Below are 7,112 nucleotides of genomic sequence, written 5' to 3' on the forward strand. Positions count from 1 at the left end.
TATATATAGATATATATATAGATATATATATAGATATATATATAGATATATATATATAGATATATATATAGATATATATATATATATAGATATATATATATAGTCACATGAAAAAGTAAGTACACCCCATGTAAAGTTTTGACTTTTTCAACATATTTCAACATACAGCTATTTGATCTTCATTTCAACAATATTGACAGATAAAGGTGATATAATATAACAAATATCATGAAACATTTACATTTTGTAGTCCATTGTATAATTTAAATAAACATGAATGCAAATTTCGCATGTGGAAAAAGTAAGTACACCCTTGGCTCTAATAGGTGGTATTGCCCCTTTTGGCAGAAACAACCTCAAGTGGACGTTTCTTATAACTGTCTACCAGTCTCTGACATCGACTGGGAGAAATGTTTGCCCACTCCTCCATGCAGAATTCTTTCAGCTGTGCGATGTTTGAGGGGTTTCTTGCATGCACAGCTCGTTTCAAATCCCCCCACAACATCTCGATGGGATTTAGATCCGGGCTTTGACTCGGCCATTCGAGAACACTCCATTTCTTTCTTTTCAGCCATTCCTTGGTGGATTTACTGGTATGTTTAGGGTCATTGTCATGTTGCAAGGTCCACCTTCGGTTGAGCTTCAACTTTCCGACAGATGGCCTCACATTATCCTCGAGCACCCTCTGGTACAATGAAGAATTCATAGTGGATTCTATGATGGTGAGCTGCCCAGGCCCTGATGCAGCAAAGCTGCCCCAAACCATAATATTTCCACCACCATGCTTTACAGTTGATATCAGGTTCTTGTGGTCAAATGCTCTCTTTGGTTTTCGCCAAACATGTCTTCTGGTACTGTGGCCAAATAGCTCTACCTTTGACTCATCTGTCCAGAGCACATTGATCCAGAAGTGCTGGTCTTTGCTGAGGTGTTCATTGGCAAACTTTTGTCTTGCCCTGATGTTCTTTCTGGACAGCAAAGGTTTCCTCCTGGCACACCTCCCATGTAGATCAAATTTGTGCAGCCTCTTTCTAATGGTAGACTCGTGCACTTTGACATCAACAGTGGCAAGAGTTACCTGTAGTTCCTGTGATGACATTCTGGGGTTCTTAGAGACTTCTTTCAGCATCTTGCGGTCTGCTCTCGGGCTGAACTTGCTGGGGTGGCCTGTCCTGAACAAGTTGGCAGTTGTTTGGCATCTTCTCCACTTGTAGATGATCTTCCGGACAGTCCAATGATTGATTTCAAATTGTTTAGATATCTTTTTAAATCCCTTCCCAGACTTATAGGGATATATAACCTTCTTTCTGAAGGCCTGAGAGCTCTTTTGATCTGGGCATGGTGACGCCGCACACATCAACAACAAAGAGCAAACCAAACTAAATGTCTGAGGTTTAAATAAGACAGGTTCCTCCAAGATCCTCTCTAACGATGTTCTAATCATTTGCACCTGAGCTGATGCACCTGATTCTAATTTTAGGTATTTGAAGTAGTGATAAATGTAGGGGTGTACTTACTTTTTCCACATGCAAAATTTGAATTTTTGTTTATTTAAATTATACAATGGACTACAAAATGTAAATGTTTCATGATATTTGTCATTTTATATCACCTTTATCTATCAATATTGTTGCAATGAAGATGAAATAGCTGTATGTTGAAATTTGTTGAAAAGTCAAAATTTTACATGGGGTGTACTTACTTTTTCACATGACTGTATGTATATATGTGCGTTCTGTGCGTTTTCCAGAAGTATCTCTTTATTTTGCACATTAGCCAAATTTTTTTTTAACAAACAAAAACAAAAGTTAAATTACGACTGGGATTACGGACAGTAAAATTACAGTTCAGTACTTCGTGTAACCCCCACGAGCATTCAGGAGAGCACGTACATGTTGAGGCATGCTGTTCACGAGATTTGCCAAGGTTTGGACAGGAATCGCTTGCCATGCAGTGACAATAGCCTGCTGCAATTCACGCACAGAGGTCGGCTGCTGGTCCAAGTGGTCGATTTGACGTGTTAATTCTGCCCACAAGTTCTCTGTCAGATTCATATCCGGGGGACATGGCAGGCCACTCCATATGCTCTACACCACGGTCAGCAAGAAAGTGTTGGATCATGCAAGCATGATGAGGCCGTGCATTGTCATCTTGAAGACAAAGTTTCCTCGAAAGGCTGCACGAGCAAATGGAAGCAATGTTTCTTCCAGAATGGCCCTGTACTTGAACTGGTTCAGGTTTCCATTCAGAACAACCAGGTCAGTTTTGCCCTCTGCATGAAAAGCAGCCCAAACGGTCACCCCACCACCTCCAGCTTGGACTCCTGGCATGATACAATCTTTGTTGTAAGCTTCATGCACTTGTCTGCGCACTCGGACACGGCCATCTTGACGATAGACCAGAAATCTAGACTCGACACTGAAGATCACGTGATTCCAGTGTCCTGGCTGCCATTGACGGTGCTCTCTGGCCCACTGCAATCGGCGCTGGCACTGTTGTCTGGTCAGGCGTGGCTTTCTCAGGGGACGCCTGGCACAATGGCCTGCTTGAACCAGTCGTTGGTTGACGAGCCTTATGGATACAGGCACATTTGTCAGTTGCTGCCACTCAGCCCTAAGCCGACTAGCTGACTTGGTACGGCCATTGCGGACTAACCGTTGCAGCTGGTGATCATCCCTCCTTGTGGTTCTGCGGGGATGTCCTGGCCTCGGTATTGGAGTAGGGACACCCCTCTGAGCATTTCGTTTCAGGATCTTTGACACCTGACCTTGAGTGATGCCATACTGCCGAGCAATAGCACGCTGTTTCATGCCGTAATTTCGTAAAGCCACCACTCCATGACAAACAGCATTGTTGAATTGACGGACCATTTCCAGAGGAAGCGGCAATAACTTTTGGAGATGTGCAGCAGTTGTTTTCCACTACTACAGAACGCAACAACCCTTGTATACCTGACTGTGAAGCCAATCATCAAATGCACCTGTCCGTACATTTTGCCACGCCACCTGTGATGTAATCCTGTTGTTGACTTCTTGCTGCGACAGACAATCAGTGACATGGTTCTTTTAACAAATAAATCACCAAAGTGTAAAAGAAACTCACCAGATTGATATACTGAGTTAAGAAAGTAAACCCAAGTCAAGAAAAAAAAAAGATTCCATATTAAATGCCATGTCTGTGTGTATATATATTTTGTTACGGATACGCGGGACGGCTCTCCCCTTAGCAAGGGGTGATTAGCCCCTTGTCCTGTTAAGCTGGCCGTCTCCCTGGTCCTGGTACTTGTAACGCCCTCCTGCGGGATGGAACGGATCAGGGTTATGGGTCCAGGGTTTATCCCGAATACCTTTATCCGTCCCTCCGAACAGGGAGACAAGTACCGCTCGAACCCGGTTTTAGATGTTATAATTGCCGAGCGGTGTTAGCAACCCGACGTTCGAGCCATTAACGATACTAAACCCGATCCTAAACGTTGGCCAAATCGTGCCACAGGTGTGCAATGCTGGAAACCTCTAAAGCGACCGAAAGAGCATGAAGAAGAAAAAGACAAAGTAGGGAATAACAGGATTTATTACTATTTACACACAACTAAAGCAGAAAAGAAATGGAATATGATTTACAAGGCAATGGAAAGAGCAGGAGACATAGTGCAATGATTAGCTTATATATTACACTCTTAATTAATACCCCAGGACAACGTGAAAGACAGACGAACGATCACACTTACACGGGGGAATGCAGGCAGGAATGAATGGCTTGGAGATGGATGGCTTGGAGAGGCAAGGAAGGTTCAGCGGGGACTGGGCACGGTCGGGCCAGAAGGCACCGCCGTCAAAAAGCCGAGCCGCGGTCGTCCCAAACTGCGCGGGCGAAGTTCCTGTCTCCGCACTGCAGCGTCGCGCACTCCTTGCGTTGCCTCGGTCCGTATTTCCTCTGCAGCGCGGCATGTATCTCAGCTGCTTGGACTCATCTGCTCATCTCCAGCGCATCTCTGGTGGGGGCGTCTCCCGCGGGTTATATAAGCCCCACCCTTGAACCTTTGCGAACCTCCCAGATTGTTCTCTCTCCGCCCTCTCAAGCCAAACCCCTTATACTTGGTTGGTTGTTCGGGGCTGGCTCACTCCTCCCCTCTATGACGAGGTGGAGACACGCCTTTCTTCTCCGTACCGACCGCGTGCTCAATGGAGTCCATTTGCGGCGAAAACCATCCAAACCTGACACTTTGCAGATGGGACCTACTCTTATTTAATTCGGTGCAATGAAGAGTCAAACTATTGGGAAACACAGCCTTAAACTACATAGAATAAGGGAATAACTATTTAAAAGGATATATGGTGCCCTGCGTGTAGGTTTATGGAATTAACTAAGAGGACGAGCTTCGACCTTTCTTTACATTATGGAGGGTGACATTTCCACACAACAAAACCATGATTCTCACATTCTTTACACTTTCTCAAATTCGTTACAATATATATATATATTATATATAATTATATATATTACATATATTATATATATTGTATATATTATACTAGCTGAATGCACCCGGCGTTGCCCGGGTTCTTTTTGAATGAATTAAACTTCTGTACATAGGTCTGACGCGAGCCCAGTATCAGTTAGTGCTCAACGATTCCTTGTTCTTTCTTCTGTCGGGCCCGCGAGAGAGAATTTTGAAAGCATGTGTTGCAATCGGTCAGATATTCCTATTAAGTGCATTTGTTGTACTTCAAGAGAATTTTGAAAGAAGAAGAAGATTTATTGCGAAATGGGCCCAGCCCGGCCTAGGCGGCCTCGACCGGCCTCTCCACCGAGCCTATAACCTTCCCGAGGCCCGTCCCGACATTTTTTGTTTCAGAGGTTTCCTCCTGTCTTTCACTGTTCAGGAGATTAGTGCGTGCAGACAAACAAACAAACAAAAACTTTCTTTTATATATATATAGATAGATAAAAGATAGATAGAAGATAGATAGAAGATAGATATATCATATATATATTATATAAATAAAAAAATATATAAATAAATATATATATATAAATAAATAGATGTATGTATGTATGTATTGTCGTGTCCCCGGGGTTAAGACCCCAAGAGGACGAATGACCAAAACGAGCTTTAACTCTGAGGTGTATACCCAACGTGGCGGAAGTGACACGCGTGGGAAGGTTCAAGGCCTAATCTGATCGGAACACATGCAGGGGTTAATCTGAACCCACAAACAGATGGGAAAGCAAAATCCACAATACAAGAAAAGTAAGATTTGACAAATAATGATTGAATGAAAATAAATGCAAGTAACAATGAAAGGTGAGGTAAAAATTAAAATTCCTATTTGAGACGTGTCCACTCAGACTCGTATACAAACATGGGGAAAACGAAAGCAAAAGAAAATAGACAATGCTTGGGTAATCGGCCGGCACTCAGCTTTGCGTTCCCAAATGCCTGGTAAGGCTTGCCGGTCGCTCTTTGACGTCCAGAAGAAACGCGACGCAGACCTAGTCCACGCCGATGTCGATCCTGTGCCTTGTTGTTCCGAATGTCCCAAACCGCTGTTTCTCACCAGCCCTTTCCCAAGAGCGCACACAAACCAAAGACCACACACCCACGGCCAAGCCGGAACAAGGAGGAAAATGCGAATACCTCCAACCAGCGCCAGGACAGAGAGAGAGACAGACAGACAGACAGACAGACAGACAGACAGACAGAGACAGAGACAGAGACAGAGACAGAGACAGAGACAGAGAAAGAAAGAAAGAAAGAAAGACAAAGAAAGACAAAGAAAGACAAAAACAAAAAATGGCGAGACCGTGTTCTTTTTGCCTTCAGCTCTCCCGAATGTTCCACCCTGACGTCGCACTGTCCAATCACCGAGCGCTACTCAATCATGAAGGCCGGGGCGTGGCCTCCCCCTTACGAGAACTGAGATATAGAGTCCAATCTCCATTCGGGAATGTTCGGATGACGTCGTTCCCTTGCAGATCGGCAAATGTGCTGGGTGTTGGTTAGCCCTGGCGGCATTGTGAGCGAGTGAGTCCATTTACAGTGCGATAGTTGTAGTTATTGTAATGGCGGCCCTTTTTGATGCAATAACAACGAAGGGAAAAATCACAGGGCAATTACACACTGGGGTTTATCCTTAAGTCCGACCTTAATAGCATAGCTCCACCTCTCGTATGAGACACATCTGCGATCTTACCCGGAAAGTCAGCCTAATTTAAGTTGCATCGAGGTGGGTTCTTTTTCTTTGCGACACTCGGAGCATTCTAAACCTACACGATTCTATCTCGGCCAAGGTATTTCATCCCGACCCCAAAAACATAACTATATATATATATATATATGTATGTATGTATGTATGTATGTATGTATGTATGTATGTATATATATATATATATATATATATATATATATATATATATATATATATATATATATATATATATATATATATATGTGTGTATATATATATATGTGTATATATGGATGTATGTGTGTTTGTATGGACCTGTATGTGTGTGTGTTTCTCAAGAAAAATGAATATAAATGAATGATCGTTTTAAGGCCATTTTCCCCGCTAGAGCGGGGGTTAGCCTTGCGGGCCCCATGACAATCGTGGTTCCCTGTTTGAGGGAATGTTTTTATGGCCGGATGCCTTTCCTGGCGCCAACCCTTAGTCACCTCTTACGATGCGCAGGGATACTGTGTACCTATTCTAAACCGGGGTACCCACCGGGAAAAAAAAAAAATAAAAAAAAAATAGTCTATATACTGTAATGTATGTATATATATATGTATGTATATATATATATTTATATATGTATATATATATGTGTAGCGGTTGCCGCTGAACATACACAATCGCCTTACACCTGCCGAGGACGCAACCACAGAGCGATCGCTGTGCCGGGCTCGCCCAGACCGCCCGGAGACGCTCAGTCTCGCCTTTCCCGGGCATGCCTGGACTCGCCTTTCCCGGGCTCCCCTGGCCCGTCCGGCGATACCCAGTCTCGCCGTTCCTGGGCATGTCCAGACTCGCCCAGGTCTCCCGGACATGCCCAGTCGCGCCTTTTAAGGGCAAACGCTCTGGCATGAGATATTCGAGTGCTTGTATATA

Source organism: Myxine glutinosa, unplaced genomic scaffold (assembly GCF_964187855.1).
Source record: "Myxine glutinosa unplaced genomic scaffold, kmMyxGlut1.1 SCAFFOLD_2651, whole genome shotgun sequence".
Taxonomy (NCBI): domain Eukaryota; kingdom Metazoa; phylum Chordata; class Myxini; order Myxiniformes; family Myxinidae; genus Myxine; species Myxine glutinosa.